A 19,241-nucleotide genomic window follows, 5' to 3' on the forward strand; every position below is an offset into this window, starting at 1 on the left:
CAGAAGGAGCAAACTCGCTAGGCAGGGTGAGAATTTTAAGGCGGCTGTGGGAGGTCATCTAAAAGAGACCTGCCTTCATCGGAATATATGAACATATTTCAGGTGAGCCACATTTTCTTGTAACATTTATGTTTGTTTTGAGCAGTCAGCAACAAATCATCAATTTTATTGATATCCTCAACCAGTCTAAGCCACATTTGGTGAGTCGGCGGGTCAGGTTCTTTCCATCACAAAGTAATGCAATGCTTGGCAGTGTCAAGTAAATTACTTAGCACTGATTTTTTTATATGTTGTTGTTGGAATGTCAGAGCAATGTATTAGGCAGGGTCTTCTGGAACTGGATAGTCTGTAAAATGTTGTGCGAGTCTGCGCACCTCCTTCCAGAAAGTCTCCAGATCTGGGCAAGGCTAAAATACATGCAAAAGCATCTTCTCTCTCCCCAACATCTCCAGCAGCGATCGGAAGCCTCTGAGAAGAAGCAACTTAAAACTGATGGAGTATAGTACCACCTGTTAAGTACCTTATAGTTGCATTCTTTTTTTTTTTTTTAAATGTATGTTTATTGAAAAAAAATGTTTTTGCATAACAAAAAAATATACTCTCGATACAGACAGTCAGAATTGTCGTTACAAGTATAACAGCAAAAAACCGCCGCAGGCGGGGTATAAAGTGCTGAGACATATCTAAATCACATTGGAGGGGGGGGGGAAGGATACACCACAGGTTCGAAAACAATACGCATATGTGCAATAGCGGAGATTAGCTGTGAGTGGATATGGGGGGTAGGAGACAGCCAGAGGGCAGGGATCACTCTCTTGGCAGCTAAAAGAATAAAAGCCATCAACTTCTTGGCATGTTTAGATAGCGCTGTAATAGGCAGGCCTAGTAAATAGTGCCTAGGGTCTAAAGGGATATTTATCCCCAGCACAGAGTGGAGCAGGGATTGGACTGAGGACCAAAAAGGTACATTCAATGGGCAGCTCCAGAATATATGATAATGGGTGCCTGCATTCCGTAGACACCTCCAACACAGTTTAGATACAGTGGGATCATATTTGTGTAACACTTCCAGGGTTTTGTACCAAAACATCAGTACCTTATAGGCCGTCTCTCTCTGCTCCACACACTTAGAAACATTAGAAGTGGACGTGCAGATCTCCTGCCATTAAGAAAGAGTTAAAGAAATTGGTAGAATTTTGGCCCATCTCCTCATATAGAGGTGGGATTCTATGGTAGGAGAGATTGAATTGTGGAGGATATTGTATATAGAGGATATGAGGCCTTTCTGACAAGGGCCTTGGGTGCATAAAGTCTCAAAGGCGCTAGGGTTGGCTAAGGTCAGGGCAGGAGATCTGGAATGAAAATAGTATTTAAATTGGAGGTATGAAAAAAAGAGCTGCTTCAGAATGTCATATTTATTCTGAAGCTCTGGAAAAGATAGGAGTTTACGTGATATCGGGTGCACCAAGTGGCGGAGTTGGAAGATGCCCAATCTAAACCATGGAAACATATTCTTCACAGAGAGACTGTGTGGTAAATCTGGGTTGAAGATGACATTCAACAGGGGTGGGCATGGAGAAGAGAGAGAAAACTTCCTATGACATTTTTTTCCATATGAATAGCGTAAAGAGCATTGGCCCAAGGTTTATGCGTCTAAGCTGAGCTATGGAGGAGGGTAAGTCTGACCACAGCATAGAGCAAGGATGGACAGGGCTGGTGACACTCATTTCCAGCTCTGACCATCTACTGGTAGCGAAATACGACGACCAGGAGATAGTTGCCAAAAGATGAGTTGCATAGTAATACTTCACTATGTCGGGAGCTCCTAGCCCTCCTAGCAAAAACCACTGTTTGGGCGATTCTGTGTGATTTATTCCCCCAAATAAATTTAGTGAAGGCCCGTTGGATATTCCTAAGCTGTGGCATGGGAATAGCGATTGGTAACGTTTCAAAAAGATATAGAAATTTAGGGAGTATGGCCATTTTTAATACGTTAATCCTGCCCAAGAGAGACAAAGGGCAGGTTGTCCAACTCCGAAGCAAGCTATGTGTTTCCGTGATTAGGGAGATAAAGTTGGCTTCGTAGAGAGAGCTGTATGTGGCGGTTAAGTTAATGCCAAGGTACTTGAGGGAAACAGGGCACCAGTGATAGGGAAAATTGTGTTTCAAAGAAGCGAGGAGTGAGGGTGGTATATGGACGGGAAGCACTTCAGTTTTAGTTGTATTAACCTTATATCCAGAGAGTCTGCTGAATGTGTCTAAAAGGGTGTGAAGGTTGGGGAGAGAGATGTGAGGTTTCCTCAGAGTGAGGAGTATGTCGTCCGCAAAAAGAGACAACTTATACTCCTTCTGTCTAAGGGAGACTCCACTTATGTCAGGGTTCTCCCGTATAGCTGCGGCTAGAGGCTCAAGGCATAATATAAACAGCAAGGGGGAGAGGGGACATCCCTATCTAGTGCCGTTACTGTGTGTAAAAAGTGGGGACATATAAGATGCCAATTTGACCTGGGATGTGGGAAGAGAGTATAAAGCCTGCAGGGCCGACAGAAAAGAACCAGAAAAACCAAAGCGCTGAAGTGTGGCAAACATGTAAGGCCATCCTAGCCTGTCAAAAGCTTTTTGCGCATCTAAACTCAGGATAATGGCAGGGCGGTCATGGTCATATTGAAATCCCCTCCGATGATCATGAATGGCTGGGCATATGTGCCCAGATTTCCCAAGACCTCAGTGAGGAATTGAATCTGACCCGATTTGGGAGCATAAACATTAATCACAGTAAGAGAGCGGGATAGGTAGTCGCAGTCCAGGAGAATGTATCTACCCTGAGGGTCAATAAATGAAGACTTAACCCGTAACGGGCAGGTTTTTTTAATCAGTATTGCAACCCCTGCTTTACCAGAGGGGTCGGAGGCCATAAAAGAAACCGGAAAATGCTTGGCGGCAAATTTAAGAGAGCCCCCTGGGCGGAAATGAGTCTCCTGGACTAGGACCACGTCTGCGTTGGAGGACTTAAACTCCTTCCGAGCTAACCAGCGCTTATGAATAGAGTTCAGGCCCTTAACGTTGTAAGTAAGTACCCTCAAAGCCATTGTTTACAAAATAATTTTAGCTCAGGGTATCCATAATAAACAGACATTGGCCAGAGACCAATAAACCGAAACCATACAAACCAAGAAAATACTGGGTTCCGTGGTGTATCCTAGAGATGGAAAACAGGTAATAGCATATAATAACAACAATGCAGTTAAAGAGTGAAAAATAAATTAACCAAAATGAGCAAAAAATTTAAAAAAGGCCAAAAAAATTGAAAAACAAACCATAAATTGTAGAAAAAGAGCCTGGGGGTAAAAACCACCCAGGAGTCCACAGCCATAGCTGTGGAACAAAAGGAGGCACATCAGGGGTTCCAGCTCGTCTGGGAGACCCCCGCCACCTTCCAGCAATAGCAACAGGTAGTAAAAATGTTATACTGTAGTCCCAACAACCAAAAATAGGGATAGAAGAAAAGTTACAACCCATGGGTAAGGGTGTAAACACCCCCTGTCAGGGGGAAAAACATGGTGAGATAAGGGCTGAGGCCGGAGCTAACCAAACACAGCACACGAAAGTTCCTTTCAAGGAGGGAGCCTGGGAAACGGGTTACGCTGGGGAGTGGAGAAGGACTTCTGCGATTTCTGGTGGGCATGGGTCCAAATCCTGCCTGGAATGGACAAGGGCCTGGGTGTCGTCGGGAGTGGGGTGGGATCTTCGTCTGGTAACGGTGGTAGACCCAGGTTGCGGATGAATGCTTCACTTTCCTGAAGGTCCCTCATGGAGTATTGAATCCCATCTTTAGTAGCCGAGAGACGAAAGGGGAAGCCCCAGCGATACGGGAACTGATGATTCTGCAGATGTGTAGTTACAGGGCGGAAGCTGCGATAGTTGCAATCTTGAATGCGCATACATACGGCTGATTTAAGGGCAAACCAAATGATTTGTCTATCCTGTTTGGGCGTAAAAGACCACCCAGATCTGTTTCCCATTTAATAAGACCTGGATGTCGGAATTCTTCAGGCGATGAGATCAGTATAGAGTACATTGTGGAGAGGGTTTGAGATAATGTGCCTTCCTCCATGCAGTGGGATTCAAATGGGGTTTTTTTTTTCTGTAGTCTGTTGGGGGACATAATGCCAGGAGGAAATGATGGAGTTGGAGTGCCCCCTCCAAAAATCGAAAGCAAAGCAGCCATCAAATTGCATCAGAGTCAGGATTGATGGCCAGCTGTCCGAATTAAGGAAATGTGACACTTGTAAACAGCCCGAGTCCAGCAGATTCTGAAAGGACCTCCCCGTAGACCTGTTGGGATTACCCTATACAGGGTGTAATGGTGATTTAGTGGTAATAACAGCCGGGTTTTTGCACAAAGTATTGCAGACCTTAAGGGTTGGGCCTATGGTAGAGTGTACTTTAGGTATCGAGGGCAGGGCCTGAAAGCACCAGGGAGCCCTACAAAAAGGGGTGGTGCTGAATTGTTGTTCTAGGTGGGTGTGATTTCTATATTGTCAGCACCTGTTAATTGATACAGATGAGTTCAATTACAAATTACAGGAGCATCACAAACCTGGAATGCAATTATTTCTAACAATTTTGAGAAGGTGCCAATACCTTTGTCCAGTCTATTATTGGTGTCATACCAATACAAACAAAATAAATAGACATGAGACTGCCTAAATATTATTAATTGCAACTATTTTCTGGGCAAAGCAGTGCATTATCTGACAGAAAAGCAGGGGGGGGGGGGGGGGGGGGGAATATTTTTGGCCACTGTTTACTGATCCTAATCTTTTAAAGTGGTTCTAAAGCCTAAACATTTTTTTACTTTGCATTCCCTGCATTAAGGTATAAAATGTTTAGGGTGCAGTATCGTCCCCCTCACCCCCCTTAAAATTACCTGAGTCCTCCAGCACATTGCCCATCTGTAGCAGCTCTCTCCTTTCATTTCCTGGACTCCTGCTTTGCTGAGACAGCAGGAGTCAATGGCTGCCGCTGCTGTTAATCAAATCTTGTGACAAGGGAGCGGGGGCAGGGCTGAGTGAGCTGTGCTGTCTGTGTCTATAAACACAGGCAGTGCGGCTCAAGATCAACCCATAGTGCCTTGCTGTGGCACCAATCACATAGGAGGAGGAGCCAGGTGCGCCAGCAGGGGACCCAAGAAGAGGAGGTTTGGGGCTGCTCTGTGCAATTCCAGGTAAGTATATCATGTTTGTTTAAAAAAAATGTTTTGACTTCACATTTGCTCAACCACTTCCTGCCTGGCCTATAGCAAAATGATGGCCAGGAAGTGGTTCAGTTATCCTGACTGAGTATCATATGACATCCAGCAGGATAACCACGGGACTGCGATTGTGGCGTTCGGGGGTGTGGTGTCACACAGCATCTCTGATTGTGGTAAAGAGCCTCTGATGGAGGCTCTTTGCCACGCGATCAGCTGTGACCAATCACAGCAGATCACATTGTGAACCAGGAAGTGCCGGTAATCGTCTTTCCTTGGTTCGCGGTGACAGGAAGAGCCGATCAGCGGCTCTCCTGTAAGAGGTGGGTGTGCACTGATAATCAGCATATTGATTATCAGCACAGTCTAAATCATAAGTACCCACCAAAATGCCAATCAGTGCCCATCAGCTGCCAGTCAGTGCCCACCTAAATCGTCAATCAGTACCCTTCACAGATGCCCATCAGTAACTCCTCATCAGTGATGCCCATCAGTCCCGCCTATCAGTGCCACATAACAGTGTACCCTATTGGTGCCCAACAGTGCTGCATATCAGTTCCCATCAATTCTACACATTAGCGCCTCATCAGTGTCACCTTATCAGTGCCGCCTCATCAGTGCCCATTAGGGCAACCTCATCGGGTGATGAGCTCAGCAAAAGACTACTCTACTTGGGGCACCCAAATGTGTCCCAGGTCTCTTTTATAATCCTATAGTGTTTACTGCAAAAAAGATTCTAACCCTTCCACACACTATCTGAAACAAAATAAAATGTTTCAGTGGAGTTAGGCTATAGGGCCTATGTACTCTTAGCCACTTGAATTATATGGCATGAAAAGCAAACTATATAGGGCCATTAACAGGTACACATATGTGTCACCCCAAGCACCGCAGTGAGCATGCATAGGTGTGAATAGGCCCTTAAAGTGTATAAATAGCCACATTTTTTGGGTGATAGATTAGGAAAGTGTTGAAATCGTTATCAGGTGGGTTTTTTTTTTTTTGTCATCAACACCCTGCTGTGGGGATTTACTGTCACAACAGAATAGTAAATCTCCCCAAAGTGAGGGCAATTCTCATCTTAGTATGTTATCATCAAAACATCTGTACCCTTTTAGGAGAACCCCACCTCTTGCTCTCATGACATGTCTAAAATTCCCTTTACTTTGTCTTATTGGCAGTGGACACCAGGGCAAACACAGGGGAGAATTTTCTGCCATCAAACTTTACATAGGATTAGGATTTATTCCTTCCCCACTCTATCCAAAACTGCAAGGCTGCTTTCACACTGGCGAGTTTTTCAAGTGCTTTTGTGTTAAAACAAGCACCTGAAAAGCTCAAGAAAAAATGCTTCTCTTTAAAATCTATGAATGTGTTCACACTGGGGCGGTGTGCTTCCGTTGCAGTGTAAAAAAAAAATTCTGCTTGGGGGAAAAAACACTCCTCCCGATTTAAATGAATGTGAAGCGACTCAAAAACGCCCCTGCTAAGCCTTTTTAGTACCGTTTTTGAGTCACATATCCTTTAAAAAACACACACTGCAGATGCTGCAAAAGCACAGCAAAAACGCTCCTTTAATGCATAGGGGTTTTACTGACAGTTTCGAAGTGAACCAGTGGAAAAGTGCCCTAAAAAAAAATATATGATCTATTTTGTTAAAATGAATGTCAATGGTGTTTTTTATAGATGGATTTGAACAGTAATAGAAAAAACTGATATCCTTAGAGCTAGTCAACCACTGAGCTTGACCTAAGTGTTCTGCTGCCATCTTCTGGATGACTAATGGTAGTGCACCCCTGATTCAGGTCCATACCTACCTGGACTCCTTTATTAAATTGTTTCTATTTATTAGGTTTAGCCTTTATTGATGCATCCTATTTTTGGCACTTTATAAGGCTTTGTTCTTACTGCTACTGTCAATTCAAGCCCCTGCGTAGGTGGATTTGATGATCTTATGGTTATTCTTTATTGAGTAAAAATGATTGAACCAAAAAAAAAAAAAAAGATAACAACAGAGGGTGTATTAAAAACATTCAGTCTTTTCGGTTTTACTTACTGCATGCCAAAGCTACCCAAAGTTTCAGGATCACAGTGGCAAGCTCAAGATAAAGACCGCTGCTCTCTGAGCGACCACAGTGGTCTATCTCTAGCAGTCTGTCAGGCTTCCCTGGCTTGTCACACATACAGCTCTCCATTGAGCTCATACCTTCTTGTGTGCAACTAACTTGTCAAATGAACTTAAAAGCAAAAATATCAGTTTGTTCTGTTTATTAGAAAGCATAACAAGCAGCAATCACCAAGGAACCATCAAAACACATCCAAGAAGTTCTAGAGGGATTAAGCAGGGTCATGTCCTAGTAGGGGGATTCCTCCATCCCCCTTCCTTGTGAAGATGGAGGTAGCTGCTTTTTTTTTTTCTTCATTCAGCCCACTGAGAGAAAAAAATAAAATAAAGAAAGCCATCTTACCAAAAATGTAACTTTTACAAGCAATTTTTTTTAAGCTAAATAAGAGACAGGAATTTTGGATGGGTTATATAATGTCACATACAGGAGGTTGGGACACTTGCAAATGGAAAATGTTAAACCAATCCCCTCTATAACCCCACCTCCAACCATCATACCTCAGTTTTATGAGAAAGCAGTACATAAGAGCAATAACAGAGGGGTGGGACTTCAAGGAAACAATTTTATGGTAGGGGTTGCAGATAGTCAAAATCAAATTAAATAAAAGCAGTCCAACTAAGGGTGGGCAATAGCCACTGAGAGATCCAATCTACAGTATGTAAAAGCATTAAAAGTCTGAAATAGAAAGGTTAGCTGAAGAAGCGCCAATCAAAAGAGAAGACATGACTAGCGGGATAACCTCTATCAACAAAATGAGGAACCAAGTAACAGTCCACCAAAAACATAGTAGAATACCTGAAAAAAAAAAAAAAAACACAGGAGAACTAGACCAAATAATAACATGGTCAACAGTGGAAAACAGATTTGTCCAAGGGGGAAAGATAATTTCGACAACTATAGAAATGTCTCAAGCTAAGCGTGTCTAACACTTGACTTCAGGGATGGGCAGCTTGGATAAACAGGATATGTCCAAACGAAAGATCAAAATAGGGAGCTGCTAAGGCTCAGTAGTAGCTCAGGAAGGGGAATATCCATTACAAGAAAGGATTCTATCCAAAGAAGGATAAACTCGAGAAACATTTGTACTACCCGTGCAGGGCCATACCCATGCAGGGCCATCTTTAATGTTGATTGGACCCTGGGCAATAATTTTCTTGGGCCCTCAGCAAGAATAATACAGAAGATAATCAAAGACTGAAGATCTACTACAGAAAATGGTCAGAGACTGCAGAAATACTACAGGAGGTGGTCAGAGACTGCAGAGATACTGCAAGAGATGGTCAGAGACTGCAGACATACTACAGGAGATTATCAGAGACTGCAGATATACTACAGGAGATGGTCAGAGACTGCAGAAATACTACAGGAGATGGTTGAAGACTGCATAAATACTACAGATGGCCAGAGACTGCATACCTACTACAGGAGATGGTCAGAGACTGCAGAAATACTACAGGAGATGGTCAGAGACGGCAGAAATACTACAGGAGATGGTCAAAGTATGCAAAAATACTACAGATGGCCAGAGACTGCAGACCTACTACAGGAGATGGTCAGAGACTGCAGGAATACTACAGGAGATGGTCAGAGACTGCAGAAATACTACAGGAGATGGTCAAAGACTGCAGAAATACTACAGATGGACAGAGACTGCAGACCTACTACAGGAGATGGTCGAAGACTGCAGAAATACTACAGATTGTCAGAGACTGCAGACCTACTACAGGAGATGGTCAGAGACTGCAGAAATACTACAGATGGACAGAGACTGCAGACCTACTACAGGAGATGGTCGAAGACTGCAGAAATACTACAGATGGTCAGAGACTGCAGACCTACTACAGGAGATGGTCAGAGACTGCAGACCTACTACAGAAGATGGTCAGAGACTGCAGACCTACAGGAGATGATCAGAGACTGCAGACAGACTACAGGAGATGGTCAGAGACTGCAGACCTACTACAGTAGATGAAAAAAGGAAAGGGGTGAAGTGGCGCTGCTATGTGATATGATATCTCTATAAGTGGCACAAAAAACACACTGGTGTGTGACTATGTAAAATATGCAGGCTGTGCAATAGCATCCAATGATGATTTTAAACAAATAAAGTGCTTGAGTGCTAATAATATGAAACAATAACAAATAAATGTCAGTTCCCTCAAAAGTGTTCAATATATAAACAAGTAAGTCCATAGTAAATTACAGTTCATAATTCCACACATCTTCAGAAAAGTGACTGGTGCTTGAATAAGTATTATGATATATAAATCAAAGAATAGTGACTCTTCCCACGTGCTCCCCCTTCAGTTCTGCACTCACCAAATAGATCAGGTATGTCCAAAGTCCGGCCCGCGGGCCAATTGCAGCCCGCAGTCTGGTTTTGAACGGCCTGCCTGGTCTTTCTCAATTTAGTATGCCGTGGGATCAGGGCTGTCAGATGAGCCCGATCCCCGGCACTGTGAGAAGCTCCGTGAGCTTCAAAAGTGGAAGTAAAGTGCAGAGGATTGTGCTGTGCTTTCTGCTTCCCCCTACAGTGCAGTACCCGGCTGAATGAGGAAGCTGCAAAGGTACTGTAATATGCTACAAGCTAAATTAGTGTTAAAAAGGGCTTTATGCATGTGTATGTGTGTGTTTGCACATGTGTCTGTATGTGTGTGTGTGTACACATGTGTCTGTATGTGTGTGTGCACATGTGTCTGTATGTGTGTGTGTACACGTGTGTGTGTGTGTGTGTGTGTGTGTGTGTGTGTGTGTGTGTGTGTGTGTGTGTGTGTGTGTGCACACATGTGTCTGTATGTGTGTGTGTGCGCGTGCACACACACACACACATACAGACACATGTGTCTGTATGTGTGTGTGCACATGTGTCTGTATGTGTGTGTGCACATGTGTCTGTATGTGTGTGTGTACATGTCCGTGTGTGTGTGTGTGTGTGCACACATGTGTCTGTATCTGTGTGTGCACATGTGTCTGTATGTATGTGTGTGTGTGTGCGCGCATGTGTCTGTATGTATGTCTGTATGTGTCTGTAAGTATGTGTATGCAGGTGTCTGTATGTATGTGTACGCATGTGTCTGTGTGCGCACATGTGTCTGTATGTGTGTGTGTGCATGTATGTCTGTATGTACGTGTATGCATGTGTCTGTATGTGTGTGTGGCGTGCATTTGTCTGTATGGGTGTCTGCATGTGTGTGCATGTGTTTGTGTGTATGTTACTTTTAATCCAGACCCCCCCCCCCATTCTTATACCATCAAAACTGCTTTTGTAGGGCTTGTGTGTGATATTAGCCAGGACTGCTGCTCCTCTGAAAAGCAATCCATGCACAGATCTCTTTTCAGAGGCATTTGAATGGTGGTAAAGAGGCATTATGTTGCCTCCCCACCACCTGTTTTAGTTTTAAATATTTTTAATTTCATTTTCCACATTTCCACATTTACAAAAAAAAGATCTCACTTATACATACTTTTACAAACCACTTCACATAACACTCATTGTTTTCAATATTCATATAAATACAAAAAGAAAAAAAGGTTTACATTGGGTACCCGACTGGATCGATCCTTAATATAACTCTACAAAAAAAAGCAGAGAGGAGACTTCACCCTTAAATATATCCACATTACGACCTATCCTAAAAAAAAAAAAAAAAACCAAAAGAAAGGAGGGGGAGGGGGGAGGAAGACAAGTATTCTACGCCCCTGTGACTTACATTCTCACCCTGTAAATCCTATCTTTCTTAACCTTACTATTTCCCTCTTAACCGTGACTATTTTTCTTAATTTCAGTATATATAAGGTGGGGATTCCTCTCCCTCTATCCCCACTACCATCCTCCATGAATTTATGTGAGTATTATCTTTAATAAAAAGATATTAAAAAAAAAGAAGAAGAAAAAAAAATAAAAATAAAATATATATATATATATATATATATATATCGTTGTGAATTAATAAAAAAAAATAATAATAATACATTTAATATTTACTGTCAGAGAGGTGAGATTTGTTTAGGCCTCAAGAACAGATGAACCACGATTTTGCTATCATTGAACTGTTACCCTCTTGGAGAACTTTAAAGCAAAATACATGATCTCATGTTTACTACATCAACTATTGAAAACTTTTACAAGCATGCATTGAGACAGAAACTCGCTGGAACAATGGTGTATCTCGTCACAAAACAAGGAGATATTTACCTGGTGTAAACAGAAGCGACAAATAACAGCCATGAAGACAAAAGGTTAAACTATCGTGTTAGAGTAGCTAACACAACTCATTGTGTGAATTCTTAGGAACTGTTTGGACAAACTAAGTCATCTTTAAACATCCATGGGACTGCTCAAAGTCCATCTCTACACATGGTGTTAGAGAGATGTGAGAGGAAGATACAAATCAGACATATTTCAAAAATACTTCAAGTGATTCAAACTGTATGTGATATTTGTGGGTCAACAAGGAGATATTGTACTTTGGTATCTAGTGATCTGGGGAACTTTGTCATGGAGAGATTATATATGAAAGTGTGATCATAAGTAGAAGTGTTTTCGCAACAAATTAGTATTATGAAAAACATATAATCATGATTATAACTGTATAAGAATTTAACCTATGTTTAGATAAACAAATATTGATTGGATACCCGAATTATACATGTATCCATATAGATAATAATTGTATGTGATATTGTTTGATATATATCTAACCTGGGTCCTTTCTAAATGGACTAAAGATTAACAGATATACATTGATATACATATATATCACCATTTTATGCAAGTGATTATTCAAAATTATGTTAAGCGTATTTTATATTATGCCATCATTCCTGAACACTCGAGATATATTCGTTAGAACATATATAAACAACGAACGCATATTATAGAAATAAAAATATTAACTTAAAGAAATAAAACACCCAACACATGTGAGACACCTGGTGGTTGAAGGTGCTATTACCTTAAAATCACGAGACTACTGGGAAAGGTGATCATTAAGTCTGCCTGCCAATAGGAAAGGGACACATACCCTCTGGGCAGAACTTAGTATAATTTTATGACCTTTTTGTTTAAGAAGATATTTAAGAAACTAAAAAGAGGAAAAATAGGAGGAGGAGCTGGGAGAGAGCTGGGGGAAAGAGAGTCAGGGGGAAGCTTAGGGACCCCCCCTGAGAAGGGACACTGGAAGACTCCCAGACAACTGACACTCATGCACCATGCATGAATACACATTTTTACATTCATGAAGATCCCTGCTCCTTGGAACTCGGAGGTCACACAAAGTAATTCCTCTGTAAGAGAATCTATGCTGAAAGCCACGGCAGCCATCTTAAAATTCTGGGTAACCAACACTCCACACTAATAGCCATATTGGAAATGGGTAAATATATGTTTATCATCTATTCTATGTTCTCTTAAATATTGATTTTTTTGAATATTCTATTATTGAAAATATTTCTCCCGAATCAATAACCGCCTTTTAGATTTTTCTCTAAATTAAATTTTTCATTATAAATTTCTTTTTGCATAGATGCCAATTTTATTGACAAACAAATGTCTAATTTATTTCACACTGTTAACCACTTACTTACCTGCAGTATAGTAACGGTTGGACGTGTGAGATACAGACATTCTGTTTAATTGTCAATTATCAAAAGGTTATTGATTCTACCGAGAAGTGATAATGGTGATAATTGTGTCCAAGGTACTACTACGCCCAGTTTGAGGGTGTTTCCATTAATTGTCAAAATGATCAAGTAATGCAATCTGTATTTTAATATTTCATGTAAATATTTGTCTTTTGTCAACCAATAAATGTAGCTATTTTGTATGATCACTCGTCTCCGTGAATACGTTTCACATGTATAGACTGTGTCATATAGATTTATTCTGTATCTTAAAAATATCTTCGTTAAAAATTACTTAGTAAATATTGTGCGGGAAAATGTCCTTAAAAAGCACAACAATATATATATATATATATCCTTCCCCCCTCCCCCTCCACCATCCCCACCAAAAAATATAAGTAATAAAGAGAGAGAGAGAGCGCCCAGCGGCAAACCCCTAGGTGCCCTCTCCACCCCCCATAATTCCCAGATAAGTTGGAGACTGTCTAAATTCCAACCAGTTCTTCCAGGTATACTGAAATCTTGTTCCTGCTCCCCTTTGAAGATGTATTAGTTCTTCCATAGTCCTCATTCTATCGATTTCTCTAAACCACTCCCCTATCCCTGGTGTCTCCTTCATTTTCCAATATCTCGGGATTAGAGCTTTCGCTGCATTCAGCAAGAATGGAGTAAGTGCTGCCCTGTATCTTTCCCTAGGACCCCTAGTCGCATGAAACAGGCATTTCCAGGGGTCCAGTTCTATTTCTATCCCGTCAATCTTTTTAATTAAGCCCAGCACTTCTTTCCAGTATAATTGAATTGAACTGCATTGCCACCATATATGGGAGTGAGTTCCCTCCTTCCCACATTCTCTCCAACATAGAGGTGATAAGTCATGATTCATTTTGTGCATTTTAGATGGAACATAATACCACTTGACCATTCATTTATAATTAATTTCTTTTATCCTTGTGTCCATTGAGGTGGAATGGACATAGTCCATAACCTTCCCTTTCAGTTTTTCCGGAATTGATTGATTCAATTCTACTTCCCACCTCCCCAGAGGAGACATAGCCCCATCGTCCATCAAAGTTATTAGGATCCTTTATATTTTAGAGATCCCTTGTCTACCCATCCCCCCTTGGTCAACCAATCTTTCCCAGGGGGTTAAGCTATCGCCTGAACGAAGGGGTTTAAGGAGGGATTCTACAAAATGTTGGAGTTGTCTGTATCTCCACCCGTTCCACGGTGTTATGCCATATTTCTCTCGTAGCTCTGCTAGTGAGCATAAGCTATTTACTTTTATCACATCCCTTAGCCTCAGTCGAACCCTATGGGTCCATTTTAAATACATTTTATTTTATTTTCCTGGGGGAAAGTAGTTATTTCCTGTCAAGGGCATCAGAGGGCTATTATTTTGCCCTACTGTGCCTTTGAGTGCCACATCCCATGCTCTTAGTGTTTCAGTTGTAATTGGGGACATTCCTCTAGGGAGACCTCTATACTTCATTGGTATCCATATAATCTGACCCAGGGCAACTTTATTCATATTATCTTCCAATAGAACCCATTTTTTATATGGGGCATTATAGACCCAGTCCAGAATTCTTCTCATTACTGCTGCTGTGTGGTATTTCTGAAAGACTGGGAGGGATATTCCCCCCTTATCCTTAGGTCTACTCATCGTCTTATAAGAAATACGGCTACTTCTTCTATTACATATAAATTTCTGGATCAATGATTTAATAATTTCAAAATAGGCCCCTGGGACATTAATCGGAAGGTTTTGAAAAATATATAATGCCTTTGGGAGGATCATCATTTTAATTGCACTTATCCTACCGAATCATGACAGTCTATGTGCAGAGTATCCTTTCAGATCTTGTTTAATTCTGTTAAGGAGAGGTAGATAGTTATCCTGATATAAGTCTTCTAATGATGCCGATAAATACACTCCCAAATATTTTAGGCCCTTTTCTTTCCACACAAAGGGAAAAAGAGCTCTAAGTTCTCTTCTCTCCCTTGGGAAATTATAGACATTCAGTATTTCAGTTTTCTCCCTGTTGATCTTAAAATTCGAGACCATCCCATATTCATCTTACTCGTGCAGTATCCTAGGAAGTGGCTGCTTAGGGTTCATTATATAAAGCATAATATTGTCTGCAAACGCAGATATCTTATGCTCATATCCTGAAACCTTTATTCGTTCAATTTCATAATTCGCTCTTATGGATACCAAGAGAGGTTCCAAAGAAAATACAAAAAGTAAGGGAGAGAGTGGGCATCCCTGGCATGTCCCATTATAAATCCCAAAGGTATCTGATAGGGTTCCAGTCACCTGAATCTGAGCTGTGGGGTTGGAATATAAAGCCTCTATCCACCTAAGCATTCGTGGGCCAAGACCAAATTTATATAGTGTTTGCAGCATATATTCCCAATCTAACCTATTGAATGCCGTTTCGGCATCTACTGATAGGAAAAGGGAAGACTTCTTCACCTTTTTAACTTCATGCATTAAAAGGGTTGTCCTCAGTATATTGTCCCTTGCCTCCCTCCCGGGGACAAAACCTGCCTGATCCCCTTCTATACAATCTGGCATATGCTGTTTCAATCTTTCAGCCAAGATCCTTGCGTAAATTTTTACATCCTCATTAATCAAAGAAATGGGTCTAAAGCTCCCCAATTGAGTTCATGTACTGGTGAAAAAAAGGTATCAGAAGTCCCATAAACTTTTTAAAATATAAAGACGTGTACCCATCGGGCCCTGGACTTTTCCCACTCTTGCTGTCTTTGATTGCCTTCTCTATTTCCTCCCTAGAGATATCTACTTGAATCTTCTTCTGTTGTCCTTGGCAGCTCTATCTTCCGGAGATATTGCTCAAGAGATATTAATATCTCTTGTTGAGTATTTCATCACACCCTTTTTATCTTTAATTTTTGCAATGTAGTTAAAATTTCTTCTAGGTTTAATTACCCCTGCCAGGATTCTCCCCGGTTTATTACCAAATTCATATTGCCTTTTAGCAGACTTTAAAAAAAACCCGCCTAGTTTCCGGTTCTAATAAATCTCTCAGTGCTTCCCGTTTTCCTATTAGTTCGACCATTATTTTATGGTCGTTTGACCCTTTATGTAGCTCCTGGATTTCCTGTAGAATCAGTTGTTTTCACGCTGTCCATGCCCCTCTTGGCTGCTTCTGCTATCAATCTCCCTCTCATATATACCTTACGAGTCTCCCACAATACAGTTGGTGCAATGTTCTCTACATTATTTTCTTTGAAAAATAAATTCAAGTCCATTTCTAGAGCCTCAAATATTTTATGGTCATGTAGGAGAGATTCATCCAGTCTCCATGATCTTTGCCTAACCGGTATGTCCTCTAAATCCAAAGTGGCCATAACGGGAGCATGATCTGAGAGGGTTATTGATTTCACTTCTACTTCCCTTAATCCCTCCAAGAGGGATGCACAATTCTCCATACCTCCACTAATTGCTGCTGATGTAATTTTTGTTTAATTACCTTAAAATATTTCCCTTCTGAGCGTAGAGATGGAGGTTGGGCATCCAGGGCAGGATCAAATACAAAGTTAAGATCCCCTGCCATAATCACCCCTCCCTCTTTAAAACGTTCTAATTTATTCAATACCTTCCCAAAGAAGGGACAAGGGCGAGAATTAGGGCAATGGATATTAACCAGTGTATAGATTTTATTAAACATAGAGCCTTTAATAAATAGGTACCTCCCTTCAGAATCCGATTCCATAGCTTTTAAAATAAAGGAAGTATTTCTATCAAATCCAATAGCAATTCCTCTGGACCTCTTACTAGAAGAATATCCATGGAACCAAGTTGGATAATTTTTAGTTTAACCCAGTACTATGTGACCATTTAAGGTGAGTCTCCTGTAGAAAAACAATATTTGATGACCACTTTTTCAGTTCCTGAGAAATTTGGTACCTCTTGTTGGGGCTATTTAGCCCTCTCACATTATATGTAACAATCTTCAAGGGGCCATTTTTCACAGGAATTAGATGTAAATATCCATAGACATTCAATCGTGATGTCAAAAATCAAAAAAGATTTTTTTTTACCAGGATCGATCCAGTCAATGTGCCGTACAATAACCAATGTGAAAAAACATATTCTTCCCCAGCCATGTTCTCCCCCCTCCCTCCATTGAATATCAATGTTATAGTCCTCCGGGCTAGCACTTATTACCAGACCCCAGCCCTGGTTGGACCTTCCTTGAGGGGTTGTAAGTGCCTGCGTGGGCCCCCGAGCCTCACCCCCTTTCGGGGGTGGTCTCGGGGGAGCACGCCGGCACCGCCCAGCCTTCAGCACCCTCCCTGCCCCTAAAGTGAGCCTACTTACTTCATCCCTACCCAAAAATTCTATTTCTTAATTTTCCTACCTTATTCCTGCCCAAGAACTTATTATTTATTCTATATTTTCCCTAGTTTTTCCTCTGCCATCCCCTTCTCCTCCCCTTTAAAAAAAAGGCCCTATACTCTATTCCAAAGCTGATTTCAAAATTTTGACCATTCTGGAGGTTTCTTCTCCCAATTTTCTAGATTTACACATGACATATCTAATTTGTTACAAAATTCTTTCAAGTCCTCTGGAAATCGTAAGGTAGCTGATATTCCCTGGTTTTTAGCTATCAAGCATGCAGGGAAACCCCATCTATAAGGGATCTTCTTTTCTTGTAATTGATTTATTAGGGGTTTCAGGGCTCAGTGACTCAGTGTCTCTTGTGAAAGATCAGAAAAAATAAGCAGCGTAGCTCCATCATATTTAATAGCTTCAGGGCTTCTCGCACCTTGCTTAACTTGTTTTATTTCATATTGGGCGAATCTCACTATTACGTCTCTCTCCATCTCGGGTATTGACTTCCCCTTTGTATTCTGTCAAAAGCTATAGGACAGTGATGGCGAACCTTGGCACCCCAGATGTTTTGGAACTACATTTCCCATGATGCTCATACACTCTGCAGCGTAGGTGAGCATCATGGGAAATGTAGTTCCAAAACATCTGGGGTGCCAAGGTTTGCCATCACTGCTATAGGAGATGTTACTTCTTTTTTCATGATTTTGTTAAACATTTCACAAATCACCTTCACCAACTCGGTACTACTCACAGATTCTGACAGCCCACGGATTCTTAAGTTATTTTGTCTATTCCTGTTTTCCTGGTCCTCCAATTTATATCTGATAATTCTAATTTCTATCCAGTCCAAGTCAGCTCTTTTCTGTAGTTCCAAGATAGCTTCTTTTTTGTTCTTCTAGCTGTATTTTCGATTCTTCTACCCTTTTTAGAACATTCTGAATATCTGTGCGGGTTGCTTTCAATTCACCTTTAATCACACTCACCACCTGTTTAAAGCCCGTAAATGCAACATCTGTGGGGCTGCGTACTGTGTGTAGGGCAGCCCATTAATTTCAATGGACTTCCCTACTCACAAAAATGCAGGGAAAGAAGTTCCCAAGCTTTTTTTTTTTTTTTTTTTTTTAAATTGCACTGCACCAAAAGCACCCTACGTTTTCCAATGTGTGGGGTACCATTAAGAATTAACGGTACCCTCTAAAGTGCAGAGCATGTGTCCGTGTGTTGGGAATGAGCACGACAAAGGCAAGAGAATTCTTGTTGGGCAGTGTATGAGTGCTCAGATGGACACTTAGACCGAATTTTCAGTGGTTCAAAGAATGTCAGGCAAAATGGTCAGCCCTCATGCATGTTCACTTCATCAAATCTGGCCCTCTTTGAAAAAAGTTTGGACACCCCTGGAGTAGATAGTGTTTTTTGAAAAAGGTTGTTTCATCTGTCACAAGGGTGATGATATGGGCATAAAGCATATTATGTTTATATTTATGTATCAGTTTTTTATCACATGTTGATACATTGTACACTCTTAGATGGTAAGAGCATGCTTTGATTAGTTTAATTTAGCGCCACTATTTTTCTCACTATGATCTAAATACTATTCACAGATTTATTACATTAAGTGGCAGCTGTACACACCAGAGTTAGGTTGTCCTAGAGCGCAGTGGTGGGAGTTCAAGTGGGGGTGCAGTTAATCTTGAATACCATATACTGTTAGCTAGTATGTTGGTAGAGTTTGATATACACAAAGGAGATCGGACATTGGGAAATGATCATCTCTGACTGAATTTTTTACAAGGGGATGCAACAGCGAGAAAATGTTGTGTAATAAAATGAGTCCTCTGTGTGGTTTGAATTCTTTCAGAAGTGACAGCTCACCTATAAA

Source organism: Lithobates pipiens, unplaced genomic scaffold (genome assembly GCF_037356315.1).
Source record: "Lithobates pipiens isolate NorthernLeopardFrog02 unplaced genomic scaffold, aLitPip1_a1.2 Scaffold_18, whole genome shotgun sequence".
Classification (NCBI taxonomy): Eukaryota; Metazoa; Chordata; class Amphibia; order Anura; family Ranidae; genus Lithobates; species Lithobates pipiens.